This window comes from Anopheles merus, chromosome 2R (assembly GCF_017562075.2).
Source record: "Anopheles merus strain MAF chromosome 2R, AmerM5.1, whole genome shotgun sequence".
Classification (NCBI taxonomy): Eukaryota; Metazoa; Arthropoda; class Insecta; order Diptera; family Culicidae; genus Anopheles; species Anopheles merus.
In genome coordinates this window covers 51,459,613-51,483,647 of record NC_054082.1, presented here as the reverse complement: position 1 = coordinate 51,483,647, position 24,035 = coordinate 51,459,613, and positions in this window count along the sequence as shown.

Genomic DNA, 24,035 nt, shown 5'->3' with positions numbered 1-24,035 from the left:
AGTGTGTGGTGATGGTAATACGAAGTTTGTCTTTTCCTGGCATTCGCTTCTGATGCTGTGTGATGGCATAGATAATGTTACTCATGAATGTTTTTTAGTATGTTTACATCGGTTATTGGTACATCGGTTACTCAATACCGTAAAAATGAACGAAACATATAAGATACTACATAGAGACTTCTTTTTGTTAGATAAAAAATCATCACAGCTGCAGCTGATGTATTTGTTAAGAAAGATTGAGCGGGTCCCTTTGCCTAGTCTTAATAATAAAAAAACCCCTAATCAATTCAAAAATAATCATTTTCCTCTTTCTCCCTTACATTGTTAGCATTATGTTTAGATTATAAAGGGAGACTTGTATTAATAGTGAAATGTTGTTAGCTTTAAATGACAAATATGTTACAATATGAGTGTTAGAGTAAGTGGGATTAACAAATTGCACAGGAAGTTTTGTAAGGACGAGTGGACTGCACAATTGAGGTTGAGGATTGTACATGTTGTTTTTGAGGTAGAGATATGCAGTGCAGAACTTGATTGTAGACATTGATAAGGGATCCAAACGTGCTTGACTGCCTAACAAGGTCATTTATTGTGTAGTTTTGAGTTCCGAAAACGTTGCGTAGCGCTGCATCCGGGCCGATTAAACTAGCATATTCTAATCCACATATTTCTTAAAATGTTTATAGCAGGTCTTTTACACTCACTCAGAAATTATAACCTGCCTCTGAAGTCTTTTGTTAACAAAAAAAAATCTTGCATTATTTGTGAATCTTCCATCTCACGTGACTGGTATATGGTACTGCATCTCGATGAAAATTGCCCAACAAGCGTGTCCAAGCGGTAGGGCAATTTATATGGAAATTTCTCCTACCGAAAACTTACAACGGATACATCGGAAATTCGTTGTTGGTGAAGGCGACCTCCATACCATTGTGAAAAAAACAAACCGATCGAGAGAAGCATAAGTATGGGACCGATTGTACTAACGAATAATTTACTTGTTGATTAAACAGATAGCTTTATTTATACCAAAAGTTAAGCCCTGTCCAGTCTGTACAAAGCTTGTTTTTTCATAGCAGTCTAAAATTTATGTTTTGATTAAATTATCTGATCAGATGCGGGAAATGATGTTATCCTAAATGTTGCTTGCATGGACAATATTAGGTCTAATTTGATGGTGATTTGATTAAATAAGTCTCCTTTAAACCTGGTAAAAACTGGATGTTATGGATCGAATTATTAAAATCTGGTGCACATTATTAGAGCAAAAAAGCCCAACTTTTTATATTTTGCTCATGATTTTTATGTCAAAAATTCATGATTGTTCGAACTAATACTTATCAGCTACAAAACTACTACTTAATATTCAAAAACTAAGCCGATAATTTTTTTTCAGAAAAATGAAAATAGCTTTGAATGAATGACCATATGCATATGCTAACATTTTTGTTCTCTTGTAAACGTTACAAGAATCTGCTTAGACGGAAAAACATTTCATGTTCAAATGCACTTAAACAAAATGAACTGGTTTTTGTGTATAAAATTCAATTGCTAGCTCCCTTATAATGTCTATTAATTTCAGTTCTTAACGAAAAGATGATATGCATAATGCGTTTATTCTTTTTTTTTATAGTTTTCAGTCATCTGTAGATTACCATTAACTATCCACAATATATAGATAAAATATTACATTTACTTAAAACAATTATACACACAAATCGAGCAAAAGCTCCACTCAGCTGCCATATGAGCCATATTTGTCATTTTAATTGACAACGACCATCATCGATTGAAAAGCTTTTCGTCTCACACACAAACAACTACAAAAAACACACCCTGGCGTGTTGTGTGCTGGTGTCAGTGTTAGACGGTAGCGCTGGCATGTTTCGTCATCGTGTGCATGCCGATCACGTACCGCACAGTGTTAGAGCAATAAAGATTACCTTGAATCCTTGCCACCTTTCAAACCGCTGCAGCAGCAGCAGTAGCAGCCGCAGGAGTAGCAGCGACTGTAGGGAAATTAGAAAATTGTGTTTCTGACGCTTTTGATCGCTTGAGTGAAGGAAAAAGGCGTGAAACGTAAACGAGGGCGGGGTGGCTGGATTGAAAATCGAGTCGAGGTGTGTGTCGAGGTGCCTCGGTTGGTGGGTAATAGATTTTTCTTGTCGGGAACAGAATTCAATTTCGGTGACAATATTTCGATGGTGCCTTTAAGGTATGGAAGCATGGGGCTGACTGCTACCGCTGCTGGTGCTGCTACTGCAGGCGACCGATTGCTGTCTATGATGCAGGTGAAATTCACTGGCATTACACAAACCTTCAAATGTCAGGGTTTTTTTACTTCCCTTAACTTTTGTTGTTGTTGTCCTCTCTCTCTGTGTCCTCTCGGTGACTCTCTCTCTCCCCGTGGCAATGCTCGTAGCGTAATGGTATGGCGTTACGATTGTCGAATTGAATTTGGTTACGGAATGGACGGAATGCCGGTACTGGCGTGAGAGATAAATAAAACCTCCAAACAATCGCAACGGATGCCGGTTGTGATAGTTCTCCGGGGTTTGTCGTCAGGTGGAAGATATGTCGGCAAATGATTTGATTGCAATCGGTTGCAGTGTATTTGTTATAGAAAACAGAGGGGTGAGGGGGGGGAGGGGGAGGATTGGAAGTAGAAGTAGTTTGTGGGTGGGTTTTTTTAGTTCCTCCACAACGAAACGTGTGATAGAACGTGAGAAAATAAACGCACGTTTGATTGGTAATCGATAGTCGTGGGATCGATGAATCGATCAGCAGCAGCTTTTACGAGTATTGTGGTGATGGTGTACCCGTTACCAACTCGACTGCGTGCAACACTCACCCGGAGTAAATAGTGCGTATTTATTTTAGCCATCCCGTGCGCAATAAAATGCGTGCAAGTGCAGCATGAAATTATTCGTGGAATTAAATCAAAATTTTGTTTTCTTCACTTTACGCCACGCATTCGGTTGGTGGTGTTGGTTTTCCCAGCAGGTAAGTCGCAAGAGGCTGGAGGCTTTACGATGCTACATATTTGATTGCAAATTTTCAATGTGCTCAATACGATGGGAAAATGATGGTTGGAATTGGATTTGGTCTCCGAATCATAACAACCACCACGCTCAATATGGCTCCCTGGCAAATGGAGCACACAGATGTGCGAATTCTGTGCATTGCAAGTACGTGCTTTTCGAGGGGACATATTTTAAAGCGGCTCTACAAACATGCACGACATACGCGAGGTAGCGTTTCACTTTTGCGCAAGGTGGCGTAAAATGTGCCAGCTTCTAGAAGCGGAAGCTGGAGGAGGGCGAAACATGAAAAGACAAGTGCAATGAGATGATGAATCGTAATTTGTGCTGCATTCATTTCGTTTGTCTCTTCGTGCCATCGTGTCGCTTTTTTTTACATGAAAACAATTTCTACACTTTTCCATTTTCTCGTTTACATTTTTTCCTCGCTCAGGTGGTAGTGGTTTGGCGGGTTAAAATTAAATGTAGTACGATGGACATCACACGTACACACATATATACAAGAGAGAAACCAGTGAATGCAAACTGAAATTAATCTTGCTCTGTCTTCTGCCACCACATTAGGAAACGGGATGTTTGGTGATAAACATTTGAGTGAAATTCGCAAATTAATGCAGGATAAGGAAAAAACCATTACAGCCAAACGTAAGTTCTAGTGGGGCTGATTAGTTTCCCATCTTTGAGGTTCGTCTCTATGCTACGCGAGCGGAAAAGCGAATGGAAAGTCGTAACTCACATTCCTCCTTTTTACCCACTAGTACAACAAACACTCATTAAATTGTACCTAGTTTCGTTGAGTGAGCACGTGTGTGTGTCTGTGTGAACTAAAGGTTGCCTTTTTTCTCAACTTCACAGCACACATCTACGCCAGCAACTTATCCACAGCCCGCTTGCCTGTTGTAATTAGAATAAAAAGGACAAAGTTACGACTTGCGCTGGCGCTGCCATTTCATTAGTGGCGTGATATCAAACGCGATACTACTTTGCTGCGATCAAATTATGTGCCCCGTCGTTGCGTTTCTCGCTGCTGGCACGTCGAGGTGGATTATAAAAAGCAGCACACGAATGCGCCGGCACGGAAGACGAACGCTGTGAAGCATCATTTCGTTGGTCGTAATTTAGCTGCTCTCCATCAACAGCCTTCACTTCCCGGTCGCGTTCGCTTGCCCGGGCTGGGTTGAGGTTCTTAAAGAGGAAATGCGTTGGAAAATGCACATCGAACACACACATATACCCAGTACCCGTCCACAAAACGTATGGCGGAGCGGCAATTATGTTTATTTACGAGTGAATTTTTACTTCATTATCCAGTTTGTCGCCATTCTTTAGTGCGTTTTCTCATGTGGCACTTGAAGTCTTGCTTTTTTTTTCACTTTGCGTACAGTTTCTGTGAGTGTTTTTTTTTATTATTGCAAACGCGCCATTTGCCATTGCGAGCTGAGTGGGAATGTAACGGCAAAAGATAATAGTAAAAAACGAGGTAGAGCAAGCAAAAAAAAGCACACGAACGAAACTTTGTGCTATTCGCTCCCCCGGTTCGCTTCTGCCGCTGAAATCCGAAGTCGCTAGCGTTGGTGAGTTTGTCTTTGATACTAATGACGAAAGGGGCACACACACTGGGAGCAGCAACGTTAGATGAAGGGCTGTTGAGAATGTGTAGTAAGGGCGGAGGAAATGACGTGCAGCAAACCTGAGCGGGCTGAGTTCCCTTTCGATTTCCCTATCATCTCAGCGCTCAGCCAGCGAACCAACTGGTGAGGATGTTGGTCGGTTCAGTTGGTTAAAGTTTGTGAATTTTGTTGTAAAAGTTTAATTAACAGAAGCGTGTGAGAGCAGAAGGATAGGACAGTGAGGACGAGGATATGGCACACACGTAGCACTTTTTATCCTTCTTTATGTATGCAAACACAACCCGTCTAGGCGAACGAACGTTCGTGGCAGTTGTATGGTTGGAAACAATATTCGTTAATATGTAAACGTCTAAAGAGGGCACGTAGACACAGACAAATATACATAGTTTGAGGGTTGGATAAAAGTTTTGAGGGTCTCTGTTGGGGTGTAACATCCTTGGTATAATTAAAAATGTTCATAGTGACAGAACCGTACCGAAAAATGCTCGCACGAGCTGTTTTTCTTTGTCCACGTAGGCTACAAATGGAGCTTCAGGAATGCTCAGGTGGCACGTGATGGCTTCTTGAGATTTTTGCCTTCAACATGTTTCACTAGCATGGACAAAACACGCTTCCACCGGTTAGTGCAGGATGTGAAATTTGACGCACCCCGGGAGTTGGTAGGCGAGTTTCAATCCGCTCCGAAAATTACCAGAAAAAGTGAATCAGGAGCATCGTTTAAGGTTTGCTAATTCATATTACCGGGCATGTCCGACGGAGCGGAAGTAAAGGAAAATTATCCCGTTATGTGATATTGCTAATTTGCTGTGGTAGTCCGGGCTGCCGGTGTGATGGTGGGTTGTTAGGTTGCTGCCCACTCCGCACGATTCATGCACGTGTGTTGAAACGTTTTTGAGGTTTTGCTCGTATGTGTCTTCGGAGAGGGTCCCCTGTGTAACCACACATATTGGTATATGGTAGATAATTTCTGGAGAGTAAGAATAATTGCTTCCAAGGAAGAGGAGAATTTGGACAAACCGAATAAAGACGACGACGTACCACGGAGTGATTGACTATAGTGACTGAAATACGTCAACTTGAAACATCCGAAATACTACTGTGCCGCATGAGGAATGCGTTTGAATTGGGACAAGTTGCATAAGTTGCTCGGAGTGTGTTTTGCATAGATGATATGAAACTTTATAATCTTCCATGTCCTTGGTTAAACTTAATATCTTCTTCTTTTTAGCACAACAACCACAGTCAGTTAAGGCCTGACTGAACCACTACTTGGCTTCGATTTCAATGACATATTGATTACTCATAGGACAAACCGATTTGAAAACACATGATATTGGATATAATGATTTTTGTTAAATAACTAAAGTTGCAAATTAGCCACCTGATCATAACGTGTCCCATCTCATACCCCTTCCCATATTAAATCAAGATATTCATGGCAATATTAAAAAAAAAACATGTTTGAAAACTATGCAAAATAGCTTAATTGTGTAATAGTTGATATTCCAATTCATTCAATCATTAATAAAGCCAACCATACTCATTATTGGTACTTAAGCACCTCGATTACTACATACACCGTCGTCATCAGCAGGTAAGTGTGGTACAGAATATCCTGTAAAACGGATTGCTATACCCAGGACGTCGAACATGTACACTCCCTCAAATCATCTTCTATTTGGCGTAACGTCCTATGCGGATATGCCGTATAGTATAGGCTTTCGAGACTTAATTCATTACCGCGTAGCCGGATAGTCAATTCTTGCTACGGGGGGACGGTCCATGGGCTTGAATCCATGACGGGCATGTTATTGAGTCGTCCGAGTTGATGACCACGTACCACGGGACCGCCTCAAATCTACTACTCCCTCAAATCTACCACTCCGCAATATTGGCTGAGTCGGGACAAGGAAAACGCATGACAATAAGAGGTGGATGTAGCCGAGAGACCCTAAGCGGCCATATGCTAAAAAGCCTTGCTGAAATTCCGAGCAAGAAAGCGGCGGATGTTGATGGCTTGAAAGTTAAAATTGAATTTGTAACGATTTGCTCGCGTGCGGGAAGAACTACTTATTTCAAGATGTCCTTCCGGAACAAAGCACTAAAGGGAGAGATGGTTCATTGCGCAACATTACTGCAACATACTGCGCGTTAGGTGAGCATGCTCATTGAGCATGCCGGATCAGCATCAACAGCAGAATGATCCACAATGAAACTATGCTTACTGTAACGTGCCCAAGAGGGCTGAAAAGATTCTGACTGTATCTATCAAGAGTGATGGCTATATCTACCATGTGATGCTATCACCGTACTATGGTGTTGATTAAGAACAACCACGTTATAATTAAGGACACGTCAAATTAGAAGCAAAATCTGAAAAATGTGGGGCGGGAAGAGTAAATAAAGTAGTTTACAAGTAAACGCAAATTTAGTAAATTGATCATGAAAGGCTATAACAGTGTTGAACCATTCTTTTCTATAACAATATAGATCGGAATATTAGAACTACACATTTGGAATGGTTATATGAGGGTATATGTTTACTATTGAAATTTGATATTTGGCGCAACAATAACAATTGTCTCATACACAAATACCAATTCCATTCAATACTTCAAAACCAGTTTCAGGATAATAAAATGAAATTTTGACGGCGTTTTTGGAAACCTTTTTCAAAATTTGTGACCGAGAAAATTTTCATTGAAAATGTTCTAAGCATCTATTACTTATTACCTAACGTATGAAACATAAGTCGAAAAAAAGAGTAGAAATGGAATTCGAACCATGTGCGATATCATATTTTTATAGTTCAATCTTACAGTTAAGGGGCACAAAAAACGCAAAATGCCTTGAAGCAAAAGTGAGCATTTCAAAAATCGTATGTTTTAAGTACGTAATTGGGATTGGATCTAAACATGTTGTATATATATTAGCGGCACCCTAATTTTTTAATCCACTGCACATCAATACGTTATTCAATGAACACGTTGTTGAGGTTACTACTAAAAAATAATAATCAAAAAACTATACATTTGTGTCAACAGAGGCATGGAACGTATCAGTTTGAAAATTACAAAATTGCGTTACTTGGCTCAAAAGTAGCCTCATCGATATTTAACGGTTCTGCAAAGTACAGTAAGAACTGTCCAGGATGTTACAAGGTTAACACATTTGTCACCACAAATGCATTAACGCATAAGAACAAATAGGAGTTATGGATGTTGCAACGTGTAGAGTTTGAAAATGATTCTAAATTTGAGGCCATCCGGTAGATTTTACCGGGCCTTAACTAGTCTTCATTTAAAAAATCTAAAAATGCTTCTTGATACTGTACATTTTTGTTCTAGCGACCTTGGTAACATCACAATCATTGATGTCAATTTGTGTTTTTATAAAGATGTATTGATGCACTATTCTAAGCGCCAGTCAAACGGTAAAAAAAGATGAACAGTGAATGATGCGTGGATAAATAGTATAAATATTACGAATTAAATGGTGCGGTTTTATACCGCAAATAATATGCAGAAATGAGGCATGTGGACCTTATAAGCGTCGTATTGCTGGTAATCGCAAACACTAAAATGTCTGCGTGGCAATAGAAATGTACGCAAGAACGTGAACCGATCACCACCCGGACATTGAAGCGGCGTTTCTCTACCAACTGCTCGACTGCAGAACGAAATTGAATAGCCAGAAATCGAATCGAGGAACCGAGAATTGAAATCAAACCATGCTCATCTGATGAATAATGCGACAATCACAAATCGGCGACACAGCCTTGGCCGGGGCCGTGTGTGAGTGCACACTCCAATTCTAATACTCTTGATTTGTGTCCTTGAGGAGATTTAATTTGAAGCCGTGGTAGCAAAATGCTTGGTACAACAGTAAAACCAGATAACTTCATTGGCCGGTATTTTCGTCGTCTCGAATTCGATTCAATTCGGCAGAGATGATGCTTTCTTCGATTTAGGGACGGGGCGGAGTTGCATGGTGTGCGTCCTGATAGTACCGTTTCCAAGAGTTGGGCTCTTACTTGGGAACTTGGGGACGGTAAAAATGATCAACGATTGCTTTATTGAACGTGCAAAATGAAGCCTTACGACCAGGACCCGAGAGCATGTGGCGGACTGACCGGGAGCGGTAGCAGAGGTCGTATGAAATTGAACAGAGATGGAATAGAGCGGCATTCGAATGCGAATGGCACCCATCGTTTTCTTATCGAGGGTTTATTTCTGCACTTGCTTTGACCGGCAGAAGTGTGTCAACACCATCTTCACAGGAGGACGACAAAACGTGGAAGCAGGAAAAAAATAACTCGACAACGCTTCGACTACTGGCAGCCTCCCTGCTATATCTCGACTTTCGTTTAGCCGTGCTTATCCGTTTGTCGTTCGTCTAAACTCCTTACGATCGTACGTCCGTTTTCCGGGGCACAAACTAGCCAAAACTGAGCTCCAAAATCCATCGTCGAAACGTTGTCCCGACGACAGAAGATAATAGGACGGAGTGAGGAAAGAAGGCAGAAGTAGTGAGTGCACAAGAATTGACGCCTGAGTGAATACTATTTTGGATCAAGTTATTACACATTATTTTGATGTTTGGTAGGCAATGCTGGTAGAAGCTCGCTTGCCATGAAGTGTGTGTCTCGGTTGGTTGGGAAGAGCATTCGATTCGATTCGGGGCCACTTTAAGTACGAAACGGCTGGCTGATAACTCATGATAAGAGTACGGATTAGTTTCCTGTCCATTTGCAGTGAGCATAGCGATCGCTGCCAGCTGAAAGAAACAGTGCGTATTCTAGTGGGGATACAGTATGCAAGAGGATGGTTTTTACTTTTGTCAATTTCCGGTGTCCAAATCAAACAGCACGGCTTATCATACGAGCAAGATAGTGTAGTACATCTTCATGTTTCGCATTTGATACACTGACCGACCAGAATCGACTGAGGAAGGGAAATTTGATTTTGAAAATGGTTTACTCATTACGCATAAGCATTTTCGGCCTATGTGCCATGATTTATTTGAAGGGATGGGGAGGATTGTATTGAAAGCGTCATATTTTCAGAATTAAAATATCCTTCGAAACAAATGTGCTTTATGGTTATTTTTAAAAAGAAGAACCTAATGGCTTTAATTGAATTTAATTGCAAATTTAACACACCACTTAATTCAATGAATAGTATAAATTGCACGAGATGCTTCACACAAAAATTTTGAACGTCTGCCTATCTGACTGCCTTGTGGCATTTGTTATGATTGGGTTTGCCGATGAGATAATGAGATATATGTTGTATAGGAAGAATCCATTTACCGTAACTCATTTGGAGTATCTAACCTGAAATTAAACATGTTACGATACATCCTTTCATATAAAGGAAGTAGCAAAAGGTTGATGATACTGCTAGTTTAATTTTAATTCTGTTGTAAATAATAATAAAAACGTAAATTCAGGAAGCTATACGACTGTAGATTACATTCGATTATATAGCTGATGGCACGTATGTACGTCTGTGCGTTTGTATTTAAAGACTTTTGGCAACTAATGACATACGTAACCCATCGTCATCGATAATGAGTGAAATGTGTTCATCAAAAGCACCTGTTTCTGCGTATGACATGACTGCGAATCATGTGTTCTCACAACCACAGTTGGTGGAATGTACCTACCCATAAAGAACTCCAGTGTGCTTTTCTAACTCTGTGCTCCCAATGGCACGTGGATAAGATTTACCATAAGCCGTTTTTAAAATAAAGATTAAGTAGAAGCAATTTAAAGCAAGCAAGGGAAGTGAAACATTCACTTTCACGATCTTGTTTCGACTGAAAAGCTTCCGCTTTTTTCAATGCGAAACATTCTCACTAGGGCACCACGTACGAAATATGTTCTCTTCATTTCACAGCACATCGACACTTTCGGAGTACGGTGTACATGGGGTAAGAGATAAGGCTTTCCTGGTAAATCTGAACGATCTGCATTATTGGTAGAGGGTTGGCGTTAAGCAGCAGAAATTTCAAAGGAAATAAAATCCATCAGAACCTAGGCAGCACTTCTCCGTGGGATGAGTGAGTAATGTAACCAGTGCAGTGCATTTTGGGAAAGTGCGGTGAGCTGGTAGTAGAGGTGGCGGAGTAGAACATTGCTGCTTTCAACTCGTGTCTTGGATGTACTGAGCTGTGGTTTCGATTCAGTTGCCACGTGAATGTGAAACCGCAGCGAAATTAATCACGTCTTTGAAGATTTACGCCGATGCGTCGCTACCGATGAGTTGCGTCCCTAGTGAATTGCTTCAGCGACCAAGAAGATCCTTGGTGTGTGTGTGTGTGTCGCAGTGTGTGTGAGTATGTTTAGATGTATTTGTAGAGATACATTCAGGTGGTTGTTACTGAAACATTTCTTTTGCACCAGCAGCTAATGCTTCACGGCTGTACCATTCGTTTGATACTCGGGATATGCGGGTAGCTGAAGCATATTAATGGAGCTATAATCTTCAAACAAGCGATAGACGTACGCGAGTTTTCTGTACTAATCATAAGCTAACAATAAATTGTTGGGCTTAGAATGTAGTAAAGTTTTTATTTTACATTTCAATCACGAATTGGTACTCTGTGAGGCTATTATTGACTGTTAATCCGTAAAATGAATGATTTTTTAATGCATTTGCAACGTTTTTTTTAAATCTTTTGTTTGGACTGTATCGTAAATCGTAAATATGAAGTGAACTGTAAATGTTGCCGATTGGGATATTTTATTTACATAGTACTATGTTTATGTTTTCTTGGTAGTTGAGACGTGTTTGAGAGTAAAAATCAAAATATACATACATTCGCTACACCCCGAAGCTATCTACAATGCATTACCGAAAATACATTGCATCTTTTTCTATCTGTTTGGTACAATAACTATAGTCGATCAAACACTGAGTTTGTTGTTTGAGTAATAACAACACACCTTTTGGATTTGATCAAGCTTCGCCCTTGTTTTACGAAAGATGAGAAAGTAGCCGAAAAGTACATACAGTGGCCGGCAAAATAAAGTGGCCACTACTTACATTTTTACATTTTTCTAATTTTTTTCGTTAAAAGTGAAGCTATCTTTGTGTTATATTTTTTTAAACAATCTTCATTCTTTGCTCTTAAATGTGCAATCAAAATTTATTGAAAAAATCAAAGGTTTACCAGTACCAAAAATATTTTTAAAAAAATTAGTCCAAATCACACTGACAAAAAAAAGTGCCCACATGAATTATTTTCAACAAATTGATTTATTAAACACAAACAACAACTATTTAATATTTTATGTGCCCCCCTTTGGATCTTAGGACTAACTGCAAGCGCTTTGGCATACTCTCCACTAGATTTTCTATATGATTTGGGTCAAGATTTCCCAGGCGTTCTCTAGGGCTTCAAAATATTTATCTTTATTAGTTACGCCAGTTTTTTTCACTCTATCATCGAGAATGGCCCACAAATTCTCGATGGGATTTAGATCAGGACTTTGTGGAGGCCATTCAAGCGGTTTTATGCGACATGAGTTGAAAAAAGTTTTTGTTTTCTTCGCGGTATGTTTGGGGTCGTTATCTTGCTGAAACACAAATTTATTTTCTAGACCTGTTTTTATTAGAGATACCTCTAAATTTTCTTGTAGGATGGTAATATAAGTATCAGCTGTCATAATGCCGTTGATTCGCACCAGGCTTCCTACCCCTCCCCAAGAAAAACACCCCCAAACCATAACATTGCCCCCTCCATGTTTCACCGTTCCTTGGATGTTGCGCTCTTGAAGCTCCTCACCTGGTTTACACCACACATGGGACCGCCGTTTTCGGTTAAACAGTTCAAATTTAGACTCATCTGTCCAAAGAACAGTTTTCCAAAACTCGAGCGGCTTATCCGCATGCTCTTGAGCAAATTTGAGCCGTTTTGATTTGTTAGCCTTACTGATGAAGGGTCTTTTCTTGGCTAATTTGCTATTGTACCCCTGTTCTATGATGCGACGGCGAATCGTTCGATCGGATATATTTAACTGAAGTGTATTTTTGATTTCAAGGACTGTTACTTTAGGGTTTTTCTTCACTTCGCGCACGATCCTGGTGTCTGTTTTGCTATCTGTTATTCTCTTCCTACCTCGGCCTGGGCGATCTACCACTGAACCTAACGTACTATATTTTTTAAAGATTTTTCCAACTGCTGATTTGCTGATGCTATACTTGCCAGCAACAGCTCGATGTGATTCCCCGTTCTGAACATCGCGAACAACTAATTTTCGGACAGCCAGAGGAATTTGTTTTGTGATGTTTTCCATTTTGTGCAACTGAGCCAAATTGTCCTAAATTAAAGTACGAATCCACTTCAATGCCAAATGCTAATGCATGCAACCGGTCGCTTGCCTAAACACCTCATGTCAACAAAAAATCTGTCAAAACAAAACGATAAAAACGATAAGTTTGATCGATTTGCATAGTGGGCACTTTTTTTTGTCAGTGTGATTTGGACTAATTTTTTTAAAAATATTTTTGGTACTGGTAAACCTTTGATTTTTTCAATAAATTTTGATTGCACATTTAAGAGCAAAGAATGAAGATTGTTTAAAAAAATATAACACAAAGATAGCTTCACTTTTAACGAAAAAAAATTAGAAAAATGTAAAAATGTAAGTAGTGGCCACTTTATTTTGCCGGCCACTGTACGTGATCCTTTTGGTTTAAGATCAGGTCATCAAGTGTTCAGTACAATTAAAAATTTTCCTTATATTCTATCTTACTTTCTAGGCGAACCCGACTTTCCGGGGTAAGTTTTCCCTTATCTTTTCTGCATCGCTCGTCTCTTTCTTTTTACGCAAGAACCGATATGTAAACAGTCCGCCTGGCTTGTCAGCCTGGAAAACATTATTTTAGCTTTAGCATTTTTTTGTGGTCGATTCAGCATGTTTTATTTCAAATTTTCGTTGATGCGTTATTTTCTTCTACTCGGCGTATCGTCCTACGGAGAAATACTGGCCTCTACGCCATTCACGGGCTCGAGACTTATTCAACGCCACTTATTTTTTTTTGGAAGCAAAATTGAATTGTTATGTACATTGTAGTCTACTGTACATAAACAAAACAGTTAATTCTCTTACAGCTCAGTTATATTACACGCAAAAACTGATTTATTTTATAGCCCTAAAACAATAAATCCAGAGTTGGTCACTTTCATTGTCTACTATGCCCGATTCATACTTCTGAAGGCTCGAATAGAAAGGACATAGCCCAGTTCAGGGTTTACGTTGCCCGACTGAGTAATTACGGCGACCGATAATGCTTTTACAATGTCGAATCGGCTAGGTAAATCGTCCAAGCATTTATATCGGTTGCTCATTTTAAATTCAAATTTTTTTGTTACAAAAAGTTCAAAACAGAGTTAATTGAGAGAACAAGATAAATAAGAATTGAATATCCTTTAAATGTGACGCTGTATATGCCCACATCAGTAGACACTACACTGGGGGCGGTCCCGTGGTAATGAATTAAGTCTCGAAAGCCTGTATAGTCCGGCGGGATGTCCGCGTAGGACGTTACGCCAAATAGAAGAAGTAGACACTACACTACACGTTAGTCAGGTTCAAACTTTGTATCAAACAAGGTAGCCATATGCAGATCTATCTAGCTTTCTATTAGAAAATTTATTACGGCTATTTCGTCAATTGGGAGTAGGAAACAGTCTAAGTCGAAACAATGAGGTTAAGAAATATCCAAATAGCAACTAATATTTGAGTAATTTAAATCCCAATTATTATGCATTTATTGCAACAATATTGAAAATGGCGGCAATGTAAGATTATAATGCAGTTTTCCCCAGCGTACGGTAATAAATGTACGAGAAATAGCAACGCGAGTGGATGGTACCCACAGAGGAGCTGGAGCAAATAAATGAAACATATTTAGAGTGGGAAATAAGTCATAGAAATTGCCAGTATCATCCTGCACCACATTTCTCCTCCTCCTTCCTATCACATGACATCAAGCGATGCAATCCGTCGCTAGCCGTGGATGCAATGGAACATTGTTTGCGATCGTGTCGGGGCCGTACCACTGTTAATGTTCTGGATGTTGATAACTTGCCCATTGCTTTCCACCACCGCGTTGCGTGTGTAAGGCACTGCACAAAACAATTTACTCCGAGAGCTTTCCAATCAATTTGATAAAATTGGAAACAATATCATTGCAATGGCATATTGGTCGCGTGTTTTCTCATTCGCCGAGTGTGTCCTGCGTTTCATGCATCCTGTACTTTGGTCGGTTCCAGGCAGGTCGGGACTGGAAACTCTTCCACGTGATGCAAGCGCACCCGTTGCATCCAGTGCGGGCGTGGATTTGAGGTTTCATCTTTGACCTAAATTGACGTTTAATCGATTCCTGTTTGTCGGCAAATGGATCCCGTTCCGCAGCATCTCGCCACCGTTGCGCGAATCCGTATTTCCTTCGTTTGGGTATAGATGCACGCTTCCGGACATGTGTTTCCGGCTCTCTTTGGTGCTGGTGTGCCACATGGCATGACGCCGTAATTGATCGTTCTGTAGTGGTGGGTGGGGAGGTTGAGTTTTGATGCGTTCAATTATCGTTTATGTGCGCCCCGAGTCAAGTTGGACAGGCTAAAAACCAAAAACAAAAACAAGAATATCAAACCAGCTCTATGCAAAACTGAGCTAGACCCATACGCACCAGTGTTGGTGCAATCGTGTAAAAATCAGTCAACCCTATCGACACTGGCTATTGAATGCAGATCAATGTCATTTATTAGTTGTTTGCTGTGTGGGACCGGCATGTGGTAGCATAGTTTTCAACACAGAGATGGTGCTTTGTTCCCGTCAGGAAGCTAATGGTTCAGCGTCATTACCGACCAACATGACTATGGTATTGTTGAGTGATATATGAATGTTTGTAATGTCCATGTGTTTATTGTGATATGAATGTTAGATTTTAGGACAATATATCCATTGAACTTCTAACATTTATTGGTTGTAAAATAAATCGATTGCGAAAAATTTGATGTGTTATATGTTAGATCATGCATAGTTGTGCATAGTAGACTTGTATTGTTGGACAATACACGATACTCTAAGCTCAGAAGGAAGCAATTGAATTGAGGAAGAAAAAACCACCAGCGTAGCCTGGTTACCATCCATAAAAAAATCGTTGTGTGAATGACAATCTGAAAAGTTGCACTCAATGAGGGCAAAACTCAAGCGATGATTGTTCCACATAGATGGAAAGAAAGACTGTTAAACCCTAACATAACTATATGGACGGTATCCCACGTACACGGGAGAACGAACTTAAATATCTAGGATCAATTATAAATAAAAACCCTATTTTTCGATCTTACTCTATTAATATTATTAAGAAATGTACTATGCTAACAAGGAGTCTCTACAGCCTTATTCATATAAATTCTTAAATTTCTTTAAAAAAAAATTCATAAACAAAATACAAAATTATTAATTTACCAACAAGTATTCGTCAAAAAAGCTACTTATGGTATATATTGAGAATGTAATAAAATGGGAAAATTGTGCTATGATTCATAAAAAGAGCGTACAAGTAGCTTTAAACAGTGTACTTAGAATGGGAACTAATGCTCCACCAAGGACTAGGCTCACACATCTCTACGAGAGTATAAACACCTTAACTTAACAACTAATAGATAAATAAAGCGAACATCTTGAATGAACTCAAATGATATTATAAGATTTATATTTCTTTGTAAGCTTAGTTTAAGTTGTATAGTAAATTTGAATCTTTATCATAGAGTGGAACTGGCCATATGCATATCGCAGTTGTGACCTGATGAGTGGTGCGTCCTTGAAGTGGTTCTTGGCGAGCTACGTAAAGAATGCTAGAGAATACCATTCTATAAGATGGAATATGACCCGTTTTTTTTCTAGATAAAACTATGTTGGTCGTCATGGGTGTTTGTATGACATGATGGGTTTCGCTGAGGATTTTTCAATGCCACCACTTGCTCGTGCAAAATATTTCAATATACCTATCAGATATAAGATAAGAAGGCATTGGTTTTGGGGTGAGAGGTGGGACTTATCATCATCATCATCATCATCATCATCATCATCATCATCATCATCATCATCACAGAAACAAACATTAGTATTAGTTAGGATTAGATAAAAAACATAACATAATTCAAATCATACAACTCCCTCATGCAAACACTGAACAGTCTCAGGAATAACTATAATAAATTAGGCACAAAAAGGCACACACTTTTCAATTAGGTGTTGAAAAGCACAAAAAAAATGCTTCAACTCGCGGAGTCCCATTATCAGTAATTTAAACATTCGAGTAAAATAATTTTTAAGATGAAGAAGAAGAATAAGAACAAGAAGAGGAGTAAAATATATAACTTATGAAATAATGTTGGAAAAAATATCATTCACAAAAACATATTGCAATTACAAACTTACGTCGTAATATTTCAGACCTCTTTTAACCCGTTTTTGACACTCGGTTACAGGTGAACTCCATCAGCACCGAAATGATCGAAGTAAGTGTAAACAGATTTATTGCCCAGCAGAAATCGAAAAGAATGATCTCTAGGGATGCTACCGTTCAGTTTGATGAGAATTATTCAATTTTATCTGTTATACCTTTCGTATGGTGGTGCGTACACCACGTACGCCATGAAAAACGTACTGCCAACGATATCCCATTCTTCCGGTTGTAATACTGCGAAACCTACAACAGGCGGTTGAAATTCCCATTGAAGCTACCGGAACATCGATTTTTGTCACCGTGCTAGCTTGGCCCATGAGATCAGCTTCAGCTGGGCCCATTGATTCAATCAGTTTCACTTTTCTTTTTGCCTTTTTCTTTTTTTGCGCTTTCGTAACGGGTTTACCTTATTTCTACCTGTTATTTGCCTTTCGCGTGTTAGAAAGAATGGAGTCTTTTAAAGGCGCTTTATAATGCCCTTAGAAAACGCCCGTGCTATAGACGTTCCGGATGGAAATTTGTCTTTTGACTGAGCCGGTCGGGACGAGCGAATGGCCGCAGGATGCTTTCGATAACTCTTTTCTGTAGCAGTTGTAGCTGCTGCTGCTATTGTTCGGGTTATTGTTGGTTGTAGCATCTTCGAGTATCGAGTATGGAGTTTCATGCATGCTGGGATTTTGAACGATCGAATTGAGAGCAAAGCAATTCCAATAAACTTCAACATATTTTTTTATCTAAATTTGTTTGCACTCGTGGCCGTGGTTCTTGTGACCGTGCTTCCGGGCTTAGTGTGGCTGAGGGAAGAGGAATGTTTCAGCTGGAAGTTCGCATTTGGGAAACATTCGGAGGAATCGTAAAAATTGCACGGATAAGTAGTTCCGGTAGAAGTTCGCTAAGGGCATGGGACAGTAGGAGCTCGTAAGACAGTTGGACGGGATGCAAAATATATGTGAGTTTAGATAGGTGGTAGCGCAAGATATTGATTTTCTGAATGTATGTCGCATGTTAAGAGGAAAACAGTAAAGCACCAAACCGTAAACTAGAGCAAGGTGAAACATGACGCCGATGGGAAATTGTTGTTTTCAATATTTTATTGAATTTGGTTTACCTCTGTTTTCATTGCTTTTGCTATAACGGTAGCTCGGTTATGAGTAAGGGATGGCGAAGAGACTGCAAAAATTCCACAATGACGGAGAAAGTGATTTAATAAAAGATAACAATCATACAATAGTTTAATCTGGTACACAGAGGAACATCTGTTGACAGGCCAATCGATGTAGAAGGTATTGAAAGGCATTTATAATACCAAAAGTGGTGGTTACTTTGAATAACTTTTAAATGAAAATATTGATCATACACCAACAATCAAATTGCAATCCACATCATTTAAATCAGCTTTATTGGGCAGTAAAAATATATATACACGAAAAAAATAAAATAAAATAAGTAGGTAATATTACCGTTGCAATTGTGAAAAATGTACTGAAGGTTGAGTAAAGCCTAAATCGTTGTCCATATTAGACAATTGGATATTTTAGATTTATCGTGTTTATGTGATTTGTAAAATTTATACAAAAGAAATTTTACATTTTATTAAATCTTTAAAATCAAGCACGAATCAAGCGGTACAATCTTGCTTTTAATTTATGTCTTAAAACATAAATTAGAACATTATTGTGTTTATTGTGAAGGGGGTTTCTCTTCATTTAAGTAAAATGAAAATATCCGATTTTATTAAAAGTTATCTTATCTGAATGCCATAAAGTTAGAGGAAAAGCTCGAATGTTAAATAATTATTTTAAAGAAGGAAGCGACCAACATTGTGGATACGAGTGTTTGAATATTTAAAAAAAGTAAATGTTAGAGACGAAAAAAATACCTAAAAATATATATTGCCTCGATTGTTCCGAATAACTCCAAACAAAAGAAAATCCAGTTTAGATTGAAAATTTTCTGCAATAAAGCTATCACTACTGAAGTCAAAATAGCGAGTGTATGTGCGTGTTTCACTGAAAAAATCCTTTTGTTCGTTATAGCGAATTTTGTGTATTTCGTTGCAGTCTCCATCGTAATGCACATCGCGGATGGTCGGATGGACGATTTCTATTTATTTGCTCAATAAAAAATCATAACACCCACTAGCTCAACTGGTACGTTCACCTAGTTTCATGTGCGGTATCGAAACGGGCAGGAGATGCCCTTCAACTATTGGAGCGGAACGTTTAGACTCGGTTGTGGAGTCGATATCTTTGGCAAACGGTTGAAAAATAATCCAGCCACCTGACGAAGGTAGGGTCGTTGAGCGAGCGCATAACTTTTCGCGAAGCATTTCCACGTTTGATATTTTTACCTGTCAATAGGGGCGTTCCGAAGACGATGTGAAGCATCTCTGCTTGGCACCGGACGAGTATCACATTACCGGCATAAAATGGTTCAATCGTGCACTGGCTGTCTTGTGTATGGTTGGTGAATTCAACAGCGCTAAAACCTAGAACGTTAGTCGCGAACCTACAGACAATATTGCTTCAACCGTACGCGAGTGTAATGGAGATACGGAGCGAGTTCTGTTGAAGTGCTTCCGCGTGGTAGTGCGTTAGAACTGACGGAGGAAAGTACCACATTGGGTAGTTGGTGAGCCTGTAAGGTTTTCTTCTTTTTTTTTTTTGATTCGAACGCAACTCGCAAAGCAGCTGGAAACAGATCCTCCTTGAACGATGGATAGCTGGATGGATGCATGGAAAGTTTTATCAAGTATGGAAGGAAGCAACAGTAATGAAGAGTGAGTGAATGGTTTTTTCTTTGCGTTGAAACTTACATACCAAGGAAATTGAAAACGTTGAGTTTCTTGTGCAATCAATAGTCGTACTTAGGAGTGCATGCAGATTGCAGAAGCAGATGGTAAAAGATCATGGCAGATGTAAAAGATGGATACATCGTGTGAGTGTGTTTTGCTGTCACAATTCGATTTTAATTATCGAGTGAGATGCTATGGTTTTCAATTGACGATTAATTGATCAAAATCATTAGGAGATGAGTAACCTAACGAATCCTTGTAGAGTATATTTTTCAAACTAATTTTTCCTTTTTCAAGTTGATAAAAAGCTGCAAATCATGGGTCATGGCTGCGATAGTGGCCATGGGTAATAAATTTATTTTTAATCATGGAAAGGATATATCCTACGTAAATTGAATGTGTGTTCATGTATTAATGCTAATGAATGATAAAACAAAAGCAGGTGGTATACATTGATTTTACACAGATATTTAATTTCAAAGAAAATTACGTTGCGCTCCTTTTGAAAAGTTACTAAAAAATGGAAAAATATGATAAAAGGAGGATTTAAAGTCATCTCTCTTGTCTAGAATATAAAACGAAAACTAATGAAGGACTTAACTTCTTTTAATCTCTTACTAGGGTAAAATAGCTTACAAACCTAATTGGTTTTGTATGGTTGCCAGATGCTAGTCGCCGGCACCAAGTAAAGTGTAGAAAGAATTGTGATTTAATTATGACATTAACATTTTCGTTAACCAAGAATTCTCCAAAATACTTACAATATTTTTGTAATTAAAAATGGAGAATTTATTCTAATTTGTAATAGGATATCAGTTCCTATAGTGGTGGTATTACTCTAAAATGCGTTCCCTACGATAATTAAGCTATTTTTGTCAGTGTGAAATGTTCTCTGGTCTATTACATAGGGTTTAAATGTTAAATGGGACCATGCCGTTCAATTTGACCGAAAAATCCATTATTTTGTTAAATGTGTCAACATTTTTCCAAAATCCTTAGGATTTCGTGACGATACTCATATTTTTGTTAATGTTCTAAATGACAACGTAACAATGAATTATTAGTTCTTTTGCTTTTTCATATCTGTTAGGGGTTATCCATCTATTATGTAACGCTGCTTGGAGGGGGGGGGAGGGGTTATTTATCAAAAGATCAAACAAAATGTGTCGAGCTCACAGTTTTTCGGTAGATTTGCTGTCAGCCAATAGTTCGGCAGGTTTCTTTATTAAGAGAACCAGACCACTAACACAACTAAAATGTGGTTTTATGAAAGATTCTATAGAATTTATTCTAGCTCGGTTAGATTTTTAAAATCACGAAAAACAGGTAATAATTCTCTAAAAATGCTGCCGAAAATAGGTACATGGTAAATGTTGATTTTTTACACATAACTGCTGTGGGCGCCTGGGGAAACTTTAAACAAAAACAGACTTTTGATTTTGCTGAATAATCAATTAAAACTTCACCTGAACGCTACAATGCGTATGTTGAAACATAAAACAATATTTCTGAAATTAAATATCACCAATTTCACTGTAAATAATCCAATAACTTGAGAGAAAAATAATAATTTGTGTGCCTGTCGGAGCCGTACTCTGCAGCCGCCAGACTGTCTCTTTTCTTTAACGCCTGCTTAGTGTGCAACTCACATCAAAACGACATCAAACGACCCTCAAAATGAGCAAAATGGGCACCATAAAATTAATAATTTAAGTACTTTTCAAAACCAATCTTAGGAAAGCGAGAGTATCAAACTGTTTTAAACATTATTGTCTACCTATTGGCATTGATTAAAACATTTACCGACCCGCATTCACGTTACCAAAAATAGAAGCACAGCCTGTTGAAAATAGGACCAAACTACCGAAAATAAGAACATAAACAGTGTTTAAATTTTTTGGAATATCTCAAAAAATACATTTAAATCAGCAAATTAAAAATAGCACAAAACAATACGATAGTTTATCGTTCAAAATAATGTCACTTTCATGAAAAAAAATAAAAAATTGTAAATGTAAGAGCAGTTTTTGTAAAACTGCTGCACTAACCTGCCCAATACTGATACCCTTGTATAGAAGGAACTCAAAAACGAACTAGATGCATATTTTTTTAAATATTAGAACTCGCCACAAGAACGCATCAACATAAATACAACAAAAGCTAAAATGATAACACTTCAAAGAAAAATGACTGAAAATTTTGTAATACATAATATGTTCTATATTGCGCGGTAAAACATATCTACAATTCACTTAAATGTGTGGTGATCTTAGGTTTGACATTCTTGATTTGCGCGATGAAACGCTCAATCGAGTTCGACACCTCAGTGCAAATAGTATAAATATAAGCGAATTTTAGTTTGTAAGAGGACTCTGGACTTGAAGAAAGCAGAACGCTAGGATACGTCACATCACTTGTTCCACCACTGAAAGAAACAAAATACGCAGAAGGAAAAAAGGACATTCATTCATACGATTAAAGATAGTCAAGATAATTTGTTAGAAAACCCTACAGAGATTCATGATTACATAAACAAACATTTTGCACAGATTTTTTCAACAGAAGAACAGATCTCAGACTCTAACTTCACATGTTCCTCTAGAATTCCAGAGAATTGTGTATTAAATCGAACTATTACAAAAGAACTAATAACCAAAGACATTTACGACACAATTCGAAATTCACCAAAAAAAATCAACATAAAGGCATATTCTAGACTGTATATTAATGGTAGTTTAACAAAACCAATACACATCAAAAATTCTGTTCGACAAGGAGGTACTCTCGATATGCATTTATTTGTACTATATTTACACCCTCTTCTTGAAAAATTAGAAACAGTATGTAATGAAACAGATGACATTATAAACGTTTTCGCGGATGACATCTCTAACATCACTACAAAAAAGAGACAGCTGATGCAACAAAAAACATATTTATTGAATTTAAATATGTATCAGGAGCAAAAGTCAGCATTGAAAAAACAAAAGGTCTAAATAAAGGGAATATTACACATGAAAATAAAATCAATGTCTTATGGATTAATTCTAAACATCGTTTAAAAATATAAGGTATAAAATTGTAACAACACTATCTGTTGAGACGTTATCAACAGCACTCTTTCTTTCGCCCGCAGTAAATTATTGTTAATAAAAACAAGCGTTTTTTAAGCTATCTTTAAGTTAGAATTTTATTCAGAGACGCTAAAAAATCCGTCACTTGTCTCGGGCTAAGGCGAAAGAGTGAACTTTCTTCTCTCCCGTAGCCCTGATGGTGAGCCTTCGGGAGTACTCGGCCCGATCAGTGTTGGACGTTGTCCACACTAAGCATTTACCATGCCGCCCTCTGTCGTCAATTACAGGGATCAACACCTTCTGTGCGAATCGGTTGTGAATAATTATTAACACTATCATTTGCCCAATTTGTAAAACACCATAAACATAGAAATATTAACCTTCATCAGGGAGCTGTTTACTTTTCTTGCATCTAAACTGTGGTTAAGCTTTTTCTTCTTCTTTGAATCGATAACAGTTGTCGGTCAAGGCCTATCTGTACCACTTGTGGGCTTGGCTTTCAGTGATATATAGATTACTGCCCATAGCAGGATAGTTAATCCTACGTATGGCCGCACGGTTCATTCGGGGCTTGAACCCATGACGAGCATGTTGTTAAGTCGTACGAGTTGACAACTATACCACGAGAGCGCCTTAAACAGTTTAGAGGGCCAGTTATATGTTTAAACAAAAAACATACAGCTAAACTCACATGTCTATTATGTGAATCCATGGAGCCAAAAGGAGGATTAAGAGTAAGCATGATTCAGCTTGCTCTTACCAAATCTAGAGGGGGATTACTGATACATACATGAAAGTTACTTTCATGAATAACGAATAGATTCTGGAAAGAATAACACTGTATGCCCTTTACATCCAGAATTACGCCGAAAAAACCAAATTCCCGTGATATTCAATTAGTCCCCAAAAACTATACATGGCAGGAAATTTCAACTATAGAATGTGCATATCTAACAGAATGCATCACAGAAAACCCAACTTCAAGTGAACTACACAAAACAATGATA